General features: G+C 37.3%; 1 protein-coding gene and 1 long non-coding RNA gene across 5 annotated transcripts in view; one reads left to right on the top strand and one right to left on the bottom strand.

Moving 5' to 3' along the window:
• Positions 1 to 17859, top strand: part of LOC133545696 (uncharacterized) — a 64182-nt gene that overhangs the window by 12057 nt on the left and 34266 nt on the right. For 3 of the 4 annotated variants that reach the window (XR_009804919.1, XR_009804920.1, XR_009804917.1), the window contains one exon: positions 7671 to 7759. The exons of the other annotated variant lie outside the window; for it this stretch is intronic. This is a non-coding gene — a long non-coding RNA (uncharacterized LOC133545696). The remainder of the gene's footprint in view (positions 1 to 7670; positions 7760 to 17859) is intronic. 4 annotated transcript variants of the gene reach the window in all.
• Positions 1 to 17859, bottom strand: part of slc6a9 (solute carrier family 6 member 9) — an 81170-nt gene that overhangs the window by 32148 nt on the left and 31163 nt on the right.

Genomic DNA, 17859 nt, shown 5'->3' with positions numbered 1-17859 from the left:
CATGCCGCTTACGTGGAGTGATTTCTCCAGATTCTCTGAACCTTTTGATGATATTATGGAGCGTAAATGTTGAAAACCCTAAATTTCTTGCAATTGCACTTTGAGAAACGTTGTTCTTAAACTGTTTGACTATTTGCTCACGCAGTTGTGGATAAAGGGGTGTACCTCGCCCTATCCTTTCTTGTGAAAGTTTTCTTGTTTTTATACCCAAATATTATTATTCAGTCTTGGAAAAAGAAACGCCGCATTTTTAGAAAACATTTCAAACGTATTATTTATCAGCCGATGGCTCGATGACATGGAATTTACGGCTAAAACTGTTCGACCGTACAACCAAGATCAATACACATCATCTAGAAAGTTCTTTCTAGTCCCTCCCCAAAGTTTAGCACGGGACCCGCTGGAGCGGACGGGATCCAAAGTGAAACCGAGAAGAGGCCATGAGCGTTTAGGTCCTGACTTCCCTGCTCCTCTCCTTCCATCTGCCGCCATCAGATGGTTCGTCCCTGCCCCCGTTCCGCAACCACTACATCGCTCTGCATATTCATGTTCTCATGGCCGCACTCTTGCAGAAACTTCACTGCTGTGACATCAGTCTCCAAAATAAAGTCAAAACATACTGGACGTCCATGCGTGTGGAGTCCAGACCTCAACCTCCAAGATGCACCATGCACAAGAATACAACTAGGATACTACTAAAAATATACTACTACTATGAATATCATACTTTTTGACTTGGGGCTAAAAATTATGGCTGATTTTTAGTTAACATCATGGATTTATAATAAAAATAATAGGATATTAAGTGAAAGTTGTATATTGTTTACTCCCAAGACGACCTTCTTAAATTTTTGTAGTCGATCAGTAATATAAAGAAGCTAAAATGTGTCAAACATGAATAAGTGTGAAGAGTATTTTGCATGTTTCCCATCATGCATTGCAATGGGGTGTCTTAATTTATTTCTAATGGTGTTCTATTATTGTTCACGATATTCACAATGTTTAGTTTTGACACACTAGGTTATGCAGTTACGCAATCTTTTTAATGATATTTGTATTTTATTATTAAATGAATGACTTTCACGGAAGCTGCTTTTTCTTATACCCAATCAGGGCACCCACCTGTTCCCAATTAGCCCGTTCACCTGTGGGATGTTCCACATAAGTGTTTTGATAAGCATTCCTCAACTTGCTCAGTCTTTTTTGCCACTTGTGCCAGCTTTTTTGAAACATGTCACAAGGCATCAAATTCCTACTATTTGCAAAAAAAAAACAAGTTTTCCAGTGTGAACATGAAATATCTTGTCTTTGCAGTCTATTCAATTGAATTTAAGTTGAAAAGGATTTGAAAATCAAAAGGGAATAAGCGGTAGAAATGGATGGATGGACAACGTGACAACTTCACTGCTGTTGGGGGTTTATTATATTAGAAACTGATTTAGAGCCGGCCAATAGAATGTCGAACAATTTAGAAAAAAAGATTAAAAAAAAAACAATTTAGCCCCATTCATACACACAAAAACGCACGTTCGTACAAAGGCAGGACCTTTCCCTGTCATTGTATTCTCTTTTTATTTACCATTTACACAACGTGACAACTTCACTGCTTTGGGGGTTTGTAAATATTAGAAACTGATTTAGACCCGGCCAATAAAATGTCAAACAATTTAGAAAAAAGATAACAAAAAAACAGATTTAGCCCCAAATACCCATTCATACACACAAAAACGCACATTCGTACAAAGGCAGGACCTTTCCCTGTCATTGTATTCTCTTTTTATTTACCACAACGTGACAACTTCGCTGCTTTGGGGGTTTGTAAATATTAGAAACTGATTTAGAGCCGGCCAATAAAATGTCAAACAATTTAGAAAAAAGACAACAAAAATACAGATGTGGCCCCAAAAACCATTCATACACACAAAAACGCACATTCGTACAAAGGCAGGACCTTTCCCTGTCATTGTATTCTCTTTTTATTTACCATTTACACAACGTGACGAGTGTTGTTGCAATATTTGCAAAAAATAACGTTTTCCAATTCGAACGTTAAACATCTTGTCTTTGCAGTCTATTCAATTGATTATAAGTTTTTATTTATCATTTACACAAGGTGCCATCTTCACTTGTGTTGTTTTTTTTACTGTACTTGTTTTGCATTGAAGCAAAACTGTTAAGGCTATTACCATAATAAGTAGTGATTTAATTCGACAAATATATAAGTTGTAAAAATTCTCCGACTGGATCGTCTCGGCCCAGGTGTTGTGGCCCCGGGTGTTGGCGCCCGGGAGCCCCGTGGTCGGACAGACCACAGTCGCCGCCTCCCTTTTCCGGGTCACATGCTCCTTTGGGGCCATCTGGGGGTTTTATGTAAGACCACACATGGCTTCGCCCGCTCTAGTCTTTGAGTCGGAGCCACTTTCCCTTCCCTCCCGGGTCACTTCCCCGGTCCATGTTTACTTTGATGACACATCTGTCACCTGATAAATACACCTCATAATAAATGGGCGTAAGGACCATGTTAGAATATGTAAAAAAAATAGTCTTAAAATACTCAACTATTGCACCCATGAAAAGACTCCAACTACCACTATACTGACCAACATTAAAATACAGTAGCATAGTAAGCATAAGTATTCGTTAAAAACAAGTCTGAGGTTTTCATTTACAACCAATTTTCTACAGCACAAACACAACGTTGAAACAACTCGCTTTCTGACGACGTTTAATCAACGTCGGGTTCTGACGTTGATTTGACCGTTGAATTTTGGTCATCTCCCAACCAATCAACACAAATACAACGTTGAAACAACATGCTTTTTGACAACATTTAATCAATGTTGGGTTCTGACGTTGGTTTGACCGTAGAATTTTGGTCATTTCCCAAGCAATCAACACAAATACGACATTGAAACAACATGCTATTTGTTGACGTTTAATCAATGTTGGGTTCTGACGTTGATTTGACCGTTGAATTTTGGTAATTTCCCAACAAATCAATACAAATACAACGATGAAACAACACGCTTTTTGACAACGATTAATCAATGTTGGATTTTTGAGTGGATTTGACATTGAATTTTGGTCCTTTTCCAACCAATATTCAACAACACAAACACAACGTTGAAACAACATGCTTTTTGACAACGTTTAATCAATGTTGGGTTCTGACAATGATCTACCATTGAATTCTGGTCATTTCCCAACCAATATTCAACAACACAAATACAACGTTGAAACAACATGCTTTTTGACGACGTTTAATCAATGTTGGGTTGTGACGTTGATCTACCATTGAGTTTTGGTCATTTCCCAACCAATATTCAACAACACAAATACAACGTTGAAACAACATGCTTTTTGACAACGTTTAATCAATGCTGGTTTCTGACATTGATCTACCATTGAATTCTGGTCATTTCCCAACCAATATTCAACAACACAAATACAACGTTGAAACAACATTCTTTTTGACGACGTTTAATCAATGTTGGATTTTAACATCGATCTACCATTGATTTTGGTAATTTCCCAACCAATCAACACAAACACAACGTTGAAACAACATGCTTTTTGACAACGTTCAACCAATGTTGGGTTTTGACGTTGATTTAACCATTGAAATTTGGTAATTTCCCAACCCAAATATGACGTTGAAACAACATGCTTTTTGACAACGTTTAATCAATGTTGGGTTCTGACGTTGATTTAACCATTGAAATTTGGTCGTTTCCCAACCCAAATATGACGTTGAAACAACATGCTTTTTGACAACATTTAATCAATGCTGGGTTCTGACATTGATCTACCATTGAATTCTGGTCATTTCCCAACAAATATTCAACAACACAAATACAACGTTGAAACAACATGCTTTTTGACAACATTTAATCAATGTTGGGTTCTGACGTTAATTTGACCACTGATTTTTTTGGTCATTTCTCCAACCAATATTCAACAACACCAACACAACGTTGAAACAACATGCTTTTTGACAACGTTCAACCAATGTTGGGTTTTGACGTTGATTTAACCATTGAAATTTGGTCATTTCCCAACCCAAATATGACGTTGAAACAACATGCTTTTTGACAACGTTTAATCAATGCTGGGTTCTGACATTGATCTACCATTGAATTCTGGTCATTTCCCAACCAATATTCAATAACACAAATACAACATTGAAACAACATGATTTTTGACAACATTTAATCAATGTTGGGTTCTGACGTTAATTTGACCTTTGATTTTTTTGGTCATTTCTCCAACCAATTTTCAACAACACAAATACAATGTTGAAACAACATTCTTTTTGCCGACGTTTAATCAATGTTGGATTCTGATATCAATATACCATTGATTTTTGGTCATTTCCCAACCAATATTCAACAACACAAATACAACATTGAAACAACATGCTTTTGACGACGTTTAATCAATGTCGGGTTCTGACGTTAATTTGACCGATGATTTTTGGTCATTTCCCAACCAATATTCTCCAACACAAATACAAAGTTGAAACAACATGCTTTTTAACGTTTAATCAATGTCGGATTCTGACCTTGACTTGGCCGTTGAATTTTGGTCATTTCCCAACCAATATTCAACAACACAAATACAACGTTGAAACAACATTCTTTTTGACGACGTTTAATCAATATTGGATTCTGACATGGATCTACCATTGATTTTTGGTCATTTCCCAACCAATCAACACAAAAACTACGTTGAAACAACATGCTTTTTGACGACGTTTAATCAATGTCAGGTTCTGACGTTAATTTGACCGTTGATTTTTGGTCATTTCCCAACCAATATTCTACAACACAAATACAACGTTGAAACAACATGCATTTTAACGTTTAATCAATGTCGAATTCTGACCTTGACTTGGCCGTTGAATTTTGGTCATTTCCCAACCAATATTCAACAACACAAATACAACGTTGAAACAACATTCTTTTTGACGACGTTTAATCAATATTGGATTCTGACATGGATCTACCATTGATTTTTGGTCATTTCCCAAACAATCAACACAAAAACAACGTTGAAACAACATGCTTTTTGACGACGTTTAATCAATGTCTGGTTCTGACGTTAATTTGACCGTTGATTTTTGGTCATTTCCCAACCAATATTCTACAACACAAATACAACGTTGAAACAACATGCTTTTTAACGTTTAATCAATGTCGAATTCTGACCTTGACTTGGCCGTTGAATTTTGGTCATTTCCCAACCAATATTCAACAACACAAACACAACGTTGAAACAACATTCTTTTTGACGACGTTTAATCAATATTGGATTCTGACATGGATCTACCATTGATTTTTGGTAATTTCCCAAACAATCAACACAAAAACAACGTTGAAACAACATGCTTTTTGACGACGTTTAATCAATGTCGGGTTCTGACGTTAATTTGACCGTTGATTTTTGGTCATTTCCCAACCAATATTCTACAACACAAATACAACGTTGAAACAACATGCTTTTTAACGTTTAATCAATGTCGGATTTTTTGACGACGTTTAACCAAAGTTGGGTTCTGACGTGGATCTGACTATTGAATTTTGGTAATTTCCCAACCTGTATTCTACAATACCCGTATATCCAACATCGTATCAACGTTGTATCAATGTCTTGTGCCTGCTGGGAAATTAGCATAAATGAAATCTCACACAGGCGGTACATTTAAAATGCTCGTAATTCTGGACATTGTCAACAGGTACCTGCGCATAAAACCCATTAGCAAACACAAAAGCGGATTTTCACAATATAGCACTGACATATATTCCAGAATAAAAGCATGATGCCATCATTCATAAACTTAATGAATGTGCTTTAAAAAGGACCTCGTAGAAATATCCGCGATAAAACACCCATCATGTTGCATGAAAGTGAGCCTATTTTCGTTCTGCATTTCTTCATGCAAGTCTTACATTTATTTCGGTAAAGACGGGTGAACTATTGATCGTGTCACCTTTGACAGCTGGTGTGTGTCTAAATTCTCCAGCAGGACACATGTCACTGCGCTGACACACACACTTTCTTGCACACATGCACCACAAGAAAAGAAAAAAAGCAACTCTGGTTATGCTCAGGGAACAATTTGACTTAAAAACTTCGGTATGCATGCACGACGCTAAAACCCTGAAGCACAGGGCGGTGATTGAGCAATACAGTAAAATAAGACAGAGGTTCCCAATCTTTCAAAAAATTAACAATGAAAGGGGGAAAAAACTAAACCATTCTAAGGACATTCTCTAACTTTTATCAACAACACCCGAGTCTGTCAACAAAGCATGGGTGGGCTTACCGGCAAACATAAGCACGTCTAGCAAAAAAATGATAAAGTTTTAGCACCTTTACATTTTATATGTCGAGTTATGACGTTGATTGACCATTGAAATTTGGTTATTTCTTAACCAATATTCCACAACGTTCAAACAATGTGCTTTTTGATGACGTTTAATCAATGTTGGGTTGTGACTTTATTTCAACATAACATATATTTATCGAATATGAAAACATGAAACGAACAGATTGTGATCTGGCCCACGGGGAAGGATTGGTGTACAACATGTTCATTCATTTTCAGACACGTCGATTTGTGCAAGTATAGACAGGAGTGGTGTGCTTCAATGCAGCTTGTAAGAGCATTAGTAAGACAAAAAAAACTAAACATTATCGTTATATTTCATCACCAAGGTTCTATTTTGCTGTAATTCACCAACGGCCAGTCTGCATTGTCCAAAAAAACAAATCAACAATGGCATTCCCTAACTTTTATCAACAACACCCGGGTGGATTTACCGGGTAACATAAGCAGTAAAAAAAAAAAGAGATAACGTATTGTAGTATTTTTTATTATTTTTGTCTTTATTTGTAGGCTTTAAAAAGACGTTAATAAATGTTCTATAAATTATGATTATTTTAATGGACTATTTGATACCATTCCATCTATGGTATAAACGATTTGATTCCATGGTTACTATTTGTTGATGGACACATTCTTTCCAACACCAAAAAAAAAAGCACTACTTCCTGTGCGTACGCTCCGCAAATTATGTTCCAGGGCAAATAGTTAGACGAGATATGTCCAAGCAAAGTCTATGAGCATGAACTGATTGAAACGACTCGGACGAAAAGGACAAACGTCTTCCAAGACAACTGACCGATGAAGGGCAACACATTTATCTTAAATAAACGTGACACACTTCCAATATTTAATAACATATATCCCCAAATATGTTTAATAATGTAAAAAGGCAAACATATACAAATATTTTTCTATAAACTCTTATTTATACAGTTGTCCACTTGTCAAATGTATTTTTTTTTATATACTGTACCTTTATCTATAAAGTTCAACATTTATAAACAAACATATGAACAAGTACAAGAACAGTACAATAGGGTGTTGTTAATGCAATAAAGTAAATATAGTAGAATGTTAATATACTGTATATATATATATATACTGTGTATATATATGTATATTTATATATATTTATATATACATATATATATACTGTATATATATATATATATATATATATATATATATATATATATATATATATATATATATATATATATATATATATATATATATATATATATATATATAATGACAAATGTATTTCTTTCCCACGATCAAGCTATGACTGAGGGGGCGGGTCTTCCGGGACAAGAGGCGGGACTTCCGGTACAAAGATCAGGAAGTTGCCGCAATAGAGAGCAATACACGGTAAGTAAGCCCATTTGTACGAGAACATTGCCTTTTGTGAAGTAAAGAAAGACAAATTGGCAAACCTGTCCGAGCCGCCATTCGTCGGGATGTCACAACGTCGACGGACGGCTCCGCGGTGTTGACGCTACGTTTCTTCCAGGTAATTATTTTGGCGGGCAGCCGTGACTCTCGCGTTGTTTGAAAGATAGACTGTCTACTGGTTGCTAGTCTCGCGAGACACCCGGGCTGCGTACCCCTACGTCTATTCTCGTCCCCAGTTACGTAAGTGACGTTACAAGCGTGTCACTTAGTTCACGGACAAGCCTGGATATTGTGTCGTTTTAAAAGACGATAACAAACAACTGATATCTAATTCGGAGCGATAACTGCTTTAAGTGTAAATAAACATTGATTGATGATTGATTGAAGTGTCCACACTGATAACGTTTTTAGTTGATCGTGGTATATCCGGCGTAGCCGAACCGGATATCCGGTCGCATCAGTTTATCGTTATCAATCCGAGTTTTAGCGGAGTTTAAAATTTGGCATATTTATAAATGTTTGTCAACATTATTATGCTCCAAGCTATTTTTTTTTTCTAAATAAATGTCGATTTATGAAACTAAAACTTACATTTTCTAATTGGCTCAATACATTTAAAATGACCAATTAAATCTTGGAGAATTATTAAAAATACAAAAACCTTTCGAATTGTTGTTATTGCAGAAATTTAAAGTGATTTAGGTGAGCCTTTTTTTGTTTGTTTGTATTTTGTATTTTATCCATCCATCCATCCATCTTCTTCCGCTTATCCGAGGTCGGGTCGCGGGGGCAACAGCCTAAGCAGAGAAACCCAGACTTCCCTCTCCCCAGCCACTTCGTCTAGTTCTTCCCGGGAGATCCCGAGGCGTTCCCAGGGGACATAGTCTTCCCAACGTGTCCTGGGTCTTCCCCGTGGCCTCCTACCGGTTGGACGTGCCCTAAACATTTTATTTTATCCTATTTTTTTATTATTATGTGTGAATGCTTCAAACATTCACACAATAATAACAAAAAATGTTATACACCAAAATGTATCCATTTATTAGGGACCGAATCTCCCTTTGGGACAGAGGACCCTATTGTATTTCTATGGTTTTATTATTATTATTATACCACCGTCTCTTTGAGCTGTAATTTGACCCCCTTAACATGCTTCAAAACTCACCAAATTTGACACACACTTCGGGACTGGCGAACATTGCGATTTAATCACCCCAAAACTCAAAATTGCGCTCTAGCGCCCCTAAGAAGAAAACATAGACAAAACTGCTCCCTAGGAAGAAAACACAGACAAAACTGCCTGTAACTTCCAGTAGGAACGTCGTAGAGACATTAAACAAAAAAACTCTATGTAGGTCTCACTTAGACCTATATTTCATTCATTGACATCCTTCAGCAAAAATCAACAGGAAGTTGGCAATTACCCCCTCAAAACAAAAGTTTTGTAAAAACCCGCCACCTTTTTTTCAAACATTATCTCCTCCGAGCGCGTTTGTCGTGTCTGCTTCAAACCGGCACGGGAAAAGAGATCGAACCCATCTGATTAAAAATTGCGGAAAGAGTTTTTCTAACTGCTCCGGTTTTGATTTTACGAGCCTTCAAATAACCGCTGCGCTGCTGCCGTCTCAAGATGGCCACTTAAAAAGCAGGAAGCACCGGCGTGACCACACAATGCAGGGAAGGTAGGCAAAGTGCAGGTAAAGATATGTTGAATGGGTAAAGGCAGGAAACACCAGCAAAAGTCGGTCCCGTCCATCGCTAATTGCAGCTTTAATATTCGATTTGTATTTGCTTTAATGTTCTTTCCTATAGACTGGTTGGGCAAACTCCCATGCACCCTCAAGAAACCTGCCGAGAGTATAGAGCTGGTCCACAGTTCCACGACCAGGACGAAAACCACACTGTTCCTCCTGAATCCGAGGTTTGACTATCCGGCGTAGCCGCCTCTCCAGTACACCTGAATAGACCTTACCGGGAAGGCTGAGGAGTGTGATCCCACCATAGTTGGAACACACCCTCCGGTCCCCCTTCTTAAAGAGAGTTTGCCCAACCAGTCTACATGTGCTTTGTGGACTTGGAGAAGGCATTGGACCGTGTCCCTCGGGAAGTCCTGTGGGGAGTGCTCAGAGAGTATGGGGTATCGGACTGTCTTATTGTGGCGGTCCGCTCCCTGTACGATCAGTGCCAGAGCTTGGTCCGGATTGCCGGGAGTAAGTCGAACACATTTCCAGTCAGGGTTGGACTCCGCCAAGGCTGTCCTTTGTCACCGATTCTGTTCTTAACTTTTATGGACAGAATCTCTAGGCGCAGTCAAGGCGTTGAGGGGTTCCGGTTTGGTGACCGCAGGATTAGGTCTCTGCTTTTTGCAGATGATGTGGGTCCTGATGGCTTCATCTGACCAGGATCTTCAGCTCTCGCTGGATCGGTTCGCAGCCGAGTGTGAAGCGGCCGGAATGAGAATCAGCACCTCCAAGTCTGAGTCCATGGTTCTCGCCCGGAAAAGGGTGGAATGCCATCTCCGGGTTGGGGAGGAGACCCTGCCCCAAGTGGAGGAGTTCAAGTACTTAGGAGTCTTGTTCACGAGTGAGGGAAGAGTGGATCGTGAGATTCAGTAATGCGGACGTTGTACCGATCCGTTGTGGTGAAGAAGGAGCTGAGCCGGAAGGCGAAGCTCTCAATTTACCGGTCGATCTACGTTTCCATCCTCACCTATGGTCATGAGCTTTGGGTCATGACCGAAAGGATAAGATCACGGGTACAAGCGGCCCAAATGAGTTTGGGTCTCTCCCTTAGAGATAGGGTGAGAAGCTCTGGCATCCGGGAGGAACTCAAAGTAAAGCCGCTGCTCCTCCACATGGAGAGGAGCCAGATGAGGTGGTTCGGGCATCTGGTCAGGATGCCACCCGAACGCCTCCCTAGGGAGGTGTTTAGGGCACGTCCAACCGGTAGGAGGCCACGGAGAAGACCCAGGACACGTCGGGAAGACTATGTCTCCCGGCTGGCCTGGGAACGCCTTGGGCAGAGCTAGACGAAGTGGCTGGGGAAAGGGAAGTCTGGGTTTCCTTGCTTAGGCTGTTGCCCCCGTGACCCGACCTCGGATAAGCGGAAGAAGATGGATGGATGGATGGTTCTTTCCTATAAGTGTTCTGCGAAAGACGGTATTTGCTCAACCTGTGTTTGAAATTGTCGAGATTTGTTGACCTTGCCTTGATTGATTGATTGATTGAGACAAGACGTATGAAATCAAATTATTATTAATGGCAGACGGCAACAATCAACAGCATGGACGCTCGGCCATGTCTCCAATTCTCACACACACATCGTCGCCACGGCGATTGGTCACTTCCTGTTGAGCAGCGCTCCAAAATAAAAGCGTGCGATATAACAAGTAAAGGCGCAATCACGTTGTCATGTTCGGCAAAAATGCTTGAAATGGTATTTTTTATCGCAACCGAGGGTCTGTAAAGATGAAGCTCGTCAAAGCTCTCGTTTTCCCACCAGTCCCACACCAATGTCTCAACAACATCCGGTCCGACCGCGCCGACGAAATAATGCACTTTTAGAAACTATTCCCGTCCTTGTTATGGTAGTTTCTCAGAAAAAAAAACGGACATTACGACAATGTTTTGATTGCGTGCAGGGCCCCAGTGACTGGGTTGTAGTAAGTACGCCTCCGTAGCAAAGTCCCAGCGCGGGGGTAGGGGGGGTTGAAAGGTCGCACCTGAGCCTCATGCGTCATTTTGGAGCTCGCAGGTGCGTCCCCGAAGCCAGCGCTATTACGCAACGTTTGGCGTTTCAACCCATTTAAGAGCGGTATAGCTCGGTTGGTAGAGCGGCAACTTGAGGGTTCCAGGTTCGATTCCCGCTTCCGCCAACCTAGTCACTGCCGTTGTGTCCTTGGGCAAGACACTTTACCCACCTGCTCTCAGTGCCACCCACACTGGTTTACATGTAACTTAGATATTGGGTTTCACTATGTAAAGCGCTTTGAGTCACTTGAGAAAAGCGCTATATAAATATAATTCAAAGTTGTTTTTTTAAAATGGAAAAATTCCCGGTTTTCCCCAAAAATCCAGGAATCCCGTAGTACCATCTCTCAATAAACAATGTTACTAAATTAATTTATTCATTCAGAAAATTCAATTTTTTTTTACCATTTTCCAAAAATATTCCGTCTTTTCCTGGAATTCCCAGAATTCCCGTTTGTTCAAAACCTATTTTCCCCCTTTTTTCTGTCGACTACCACTTCAACATTTCTCAACCGTTTTGAAAAATTCCAACACCGAAAATTCAAATTTTTTACCATTTTCAAAACATTTTTAGCTCTTTTCCTGGAATTCACAAATTTTCTTGAAATTCCAATTGAAAAGAATGGGACATTTTTCAATCTTCCACAACTTCTACATTTTTCAACCAATTCAAACCATTCCACCTACTTACCCTGCACATTCGAACTATTTTCCAGGTTTAAAAAAAAATCCAGGAATTCCCAGAATTCCCGTTTTTTCAAAACCTATTTTCACCCTTTTTTCTGTCGACTGCCACTTCAACATTTTTCAACTGTTTTGAAAAATTCCAACACCGACGATTCATTCAGAAAATAATTTTTTTTTTACCATTTTCAAAAAAGTTTTTGCTCTTTTCCTGGAATTCACAAATTTTCATGAAATTCCAATTGAAAAGAATGGGACATTTTTCAAACTTCCACATTTTTCAACCAATTCAAACCATTCCACCTACTTACCCTGAACATTCGAACTATTTTCCAGGTTAAAAAAAATCCAGGAATTCCCAGAATTCCCGTTTTTTCAAAACCTATTTTCGCCCTTTTTTCTGTCGACTACCACTTCAACATTTCTCAACCGTTTTGAAAAATTCCAACACCGACCATTCATTCAGAAAATTAAAATTTTTTACCATTTTCAAACATTTTTTTGCTCTTTTCCTGGAATTCACAAATTTTCATGAAATTCCAATTGAAAAGAATGGGACATTTTTCAAACTTCCACAACTTCTACATTTTTCAACCAATTCAAACCATTCCACCTACTTACCCTGCACATTCGAACTATTTCCCCCCTTTTTGCTGTCGACTACTCCTTCCACATTTTTCAACGTGTTTCAACCGTTCCACCGTCAAAACATTCCTTTTAATCAGGAAAAACGAGGAAGTTTTTTTTTTAACTGGAAAAATTCCTGGTTTCCCTGAAATTCCAGGAATAATGTAATACTACTTCTCAATTAAAATTGTTACAACATCATTTATTTGGAAAAATTCCAACACTCATTCAGAAAATTCGAGTTTTTTACCGTTTTCAAAATTATTCCCGAAATTTCCATGAAATTCCCATTGAAAAGAATGGGACATTTTTCAAACTTCCACATTTTTCTATCCGATTCAGACCGTTCCTACTTCAAAATTTTCAGCCTGTTAAGGAATTGTGTGCTCCCTTTCAACAATTATAACATTTTTTTTCCAGGATTTCCTGGAATTTCCTGTGTTTAGCGACGTTGAAAAAGAATTATCCATTTTCAGATTTCCACATTTTTCAACCGATTCAAACCATTCCACCTTCAATACATTTAATTAGTCCTGGAAATTCCAACAGCCATTTTTCTATATTCAACAAATTTCCAGGAATTCCTTCACCCCTTTTTTCTGTCGACCACTCCTTTCACATTTTTCAACATGTTTCAACCATTCCACCGTCAAAACATTCCTCTTAATCAGGACAAAAAAACAAAGTTTGTTTTTGAACTGGAAAATTTCCCCGTTTCCCCGAAATTCCAGGAATAACATAATACTATTTCTCTACGAAAAATGTTACTACATCAACATTTCTTTTGAAAAATTCCAACACTCATTCAGAAAATCCGAGTTTTTCTCCTGTTTTCAAAAAATATTCCCTATTTCCATGAAATTCCCATTGAAAAGAATGGGACATTTTTCAAACTTCCACATTTTTATCCGATTCAGACCGTTCCAACTTCAAAATTTTCAAACTGTTCAGGAATTGTGTGCTCCCTTTCAACAATTATAAAAAAAAAAACAGGATTTCCTGGAATTTTCTGTGTTTAGGGACGTTTTCCCCATTGAAAAAGAATTATCCATTTTTCAAATTTCCACAATTCCCACATTTTTCAACCGATTCAAACCATTCCACCTTCAATACATTTAATTCGTCCTAGAAATTCAAACAACCATTTTTGTACATTCAACACATTTCCAGGAATTCTTTCACCCCTTTTTTCTGTCGACCACTCCTTTCACATTTTTCAACGTGTTTCAACCGTTCCAACGTCAAAACATTCCTTTAAATCAGGACAAAAAAACAAAGTTATTTTTTTAACTGGAAAATTTCCCGATTTCCCTGAAATTCCCGGACTAACATAATACTATTTCTCAATTAAAAATATTACTACATCAACATTTCTTTTGAAAAATTCCAACACTCTTACAGAAAATTCGAGTTTTTTACCGTTTTCAAAAAATATTCCCTCTTTTCCCCGAAATTTCCATGAAATTCCCATTGAAAAGAATGGGACATTTTTCAAACTTCCACATTTTTATCTGATTCAGACCGTTCCTACTTCAAAATTTTCAGCCTGTTAAGGAATTGTGTGCTCCCTTTCAACAATTATAAAAAAAAAATTCCCTGGATTTCCTGGAATTTTCTGTGTTTAGGGATGTTTTCCCCATTGAAAAAGAATTATCCATTTTCAAATTTCCACATTTTTCAACCGATTCAAACCATTCCACCTTCAATACATTCAATTCATCCTGGAAATTCCAACAACAATTTTTCTATATTCAACAAATTTCCAGGAATTCATTCACCCCTTTTTTCTGTCGACCACTCCTTTCACATTTTTCAACGTCTTTCAACCAATCCACTGTCAAAACATTCCTCTTAATCAGGACAAAAAAACAGTTATTTTTTTAACTGGAAAATTTCCCGGTTTTCCCAATATTCCAGGAATAACGTAATACTATTTCTCAATTAAAAATGTTACTACATCAACATTTCTTTTGAAAAATTCCACCACTCTTACAGAAAATTCCAGTTTTTTAACGTTTTCAAAAAATATTCCCTCTTTCCCCGAAATTTTCATGAAATTCCCATTGAAAAAAATGGGACATTTTTCAAACTTTCAAATTTTTCTATCCGATTCAGACCGTTCCAACTTCAAAATATTCAGCCTGTTCAGGAATTGTGTGCTCCCTTTCAACACTTATTAAAAAAAAAATCTAGAATTTTCTGTGTTTAAGGATGTTTTCCCCATTGAAAAAGAATTATCCATTTTTCATATTTCCACAATTCCCACATTTTTCAACCGATTCAAACCATTCCACCTTCAATACATTTAATTCGTCCTGGAAATTCCAACAACCATTTTTCTAAATTCAACAAATTTCTAGGAATTCATTCACCCCTTTTTTCTGTCTACCACTCCTTTCACATTTTTCAGCGTGTTTCAACCGATCCACCGTCAAAACATTCCTTTTAATCAGGACAAAAAAACAAAGTTATTTTTTGAACTGGAAAATTTCCCGGTTTCCCTGAAATTCCCGGAGGAACATAATACTATTTCTCAATTAAAAATGTTACTACATCAACATTTCTTTTGAAAAATTCCAACACTCATTCAGAAAATCCGAGTTTTTCTCCTGTTTTCAAAAAATATTCCCTCTTCCCCCGAAATTTTCCAGGAAATTCCCATTGAAAAGAATGGGACATTTCTCAAACTTCCACATTTTTTTTAACCGATTCAGACCGTTCCAACTTCAACATTTTCAGCCTGTTAAGGAATTGTGTGCTCCCTTTCAACAATTATTTTTTTAAAATTCCAGGATTTCCTGGAATTTCCTGTGTTTAGGGACGTTTTCCCCATTGAAAAATAATTATCCATTTTTCAAATTTCCACAATTCCCACATTTTTCAACTGTTTCAAACCATTCCACCTTCAATACATTTAATTCGTCCTGGAAATTCCAACAACCATTTTTCTATATTCAAAAAATTTCCAGGAATTCCTTCACCCTTTTTTTTCTGTCTACCACTCCTTTCACATTTTTCAACGTGTTTCAACCGATCCACCGTCAAAACATTCCTCTTAATCAGGACAAAAAAAACAAAGTTTTTTTTTTAACTGGAAAATGTCCCCGTTTCCCCGAAATTCCAGGAATAACATAATACTATTTCTCAATTAAAAATGTTACTACATCAACATTTCTTTTGAAAAATTCCAACACTCATTCAGAAAATCCGGGTTTTTCTCCTGTTTTCAAAAAACATTTCCCAAAATTTCCATGAAATTCCCATTGAAAAGAATGGGACATTTTTCAAACTTCCACATTTTTATCCGATTCAGACCGTTCCTACTTCAAAATTTTCAACCTGTTAAGGAATTGTGTGCTCCCTTTCAACAATTACAAAAAAAAAATTCCCTGGATTTCCTGGAATTTCCTGTGTTTAGGGACATTTTCCCCATTGAAAAAGAATGATCCATTTTCAGATTTCCACATTTTTCAACCGATTCAAACCATTCCACCTTCAATACATTTAATTCATCCTGGAAATTCCAACAACCATTTTTCTACATTCAACAAATTTCCAGGAATTCCTTCACCCTTTTTTCTGTCTACCACTCCTTTCACATTTTTCAACGTGTTTCAACCATTCCACCGTCAAAATATTCCTCTAAATCAGGACAAAAAAACAAAGTTTTTTTTTTAACTGGAAAATTTCCCGGTTTTCCCGAAATTCCAGGAATAACATAATACTATTTCTCAATTAAAAATGTTACTACATCAACATTTCTTTTGAAAAATTCCAACACTCATTCAGAAAATTCGAGTTTTTTACCGTTTTCAAAATTATTCCCTATTTCCATGAAATTCCCATGGAAAAGAATGGGACATTTTTCAAACTTCCACATTTTTATCCGATTCAGACCGTTCCAACTTCAACATTTTCAGCCTGTTAAGGAATTGTGTGCTCCCTTTCAACAATTACAAAATTTTTTTTACCTGGATTTCCTGGAATTTCCTGTGTTTAGGGACATTTTCCCCATTCAAAAAGAATTATCAATTTTTAAAATTTCCACAATTTCCACATTTTTCAACCGATTCAAACCATTCCACCTTCAATACATTTAATTCGTCCTGGAAATTCCAACAACCATTTTTCTACATTCAACACATTTCCAGGAATTCCTTCACCCTTTTTTTTCTGTGTACCACTCCTTTCACATTTTTCAACGTGTTTCAACCGATCCACCGTCAAAACATTCCTTTTAATCAGGACAAAAAAACAAAGTTATTTTTTGAACTGGAAAATTTCCTGATTTCCCTGAAATTCCAGGAATAACGTAATAATATTTCTCAATTAAAAATGTAACTACATCAACATTTATTTTGAAAAATTCCAACACTCATTCAGAAAATTCGAGTTTTTTACCGTTTTCAAAATTATTCCCGAAATTTCCATGAAATTCCCATTGAAAAGAATGGGACATTTTTCAAACTTCCACATTTTTATCCGATTCAGACCGTTCCTACTTCAAAAATATTCAGCCTGTTCAGGAATTGTGTGCTCCCTTTCAACAATTATAAAACAAAAATTCCAGGATTTCCTGGAATTTTCTGTGTTTAGGGACATTTTACCCATTGAAAAATAATTATCCATTTTCAAATTTCCACATTTTTCAACCGATTCAAACCATTCCACCTTCAATACATTTAATTCGTCCTGGAAATTCCAACAACCATTTTTCTATATTCAACAAATTTCCAGGAATTCCTTCACCCCTTTTTTCTATCGACCACTCCTTTCACATTTTTCAACGTGTTTCAACCGTTCCACCGTCAAAACATTCCCCTGAATCAGGACATAAAAAACAAAGTTGTTTTTTGATCTGGAAAAATTCGCGGTTTCCCTCAAATTCCAGGAATAACGTAATACTCTTTCTCAATTAAAATTGTTACGACATCAACATTTATTTTGAAAAATTCCAACACTCATTCAGAAATTTCGAGTTTTTTACCGTTTTCAAAATTATTCCCGAAATTTCCA

Source organism: Nerophis ophidion, linkage group LG28, assembly GCF_033978795.1.
Source record: "Nerophis ophidion isolate RoL-2023_Sa linkage group LG28, RoL_Noph_v1.0, whole genome shotgun sequence".
Taxonomy (NCBI): Eukaryota; Metazoa; Chordata; class Actinopteri; order Syngnathiformes; family Syngnathidae; genus Nerophis; species Nerophis ophidion.
This window is presented reverse-complemented; position numbering and strand designations above follow the sequence as displayed.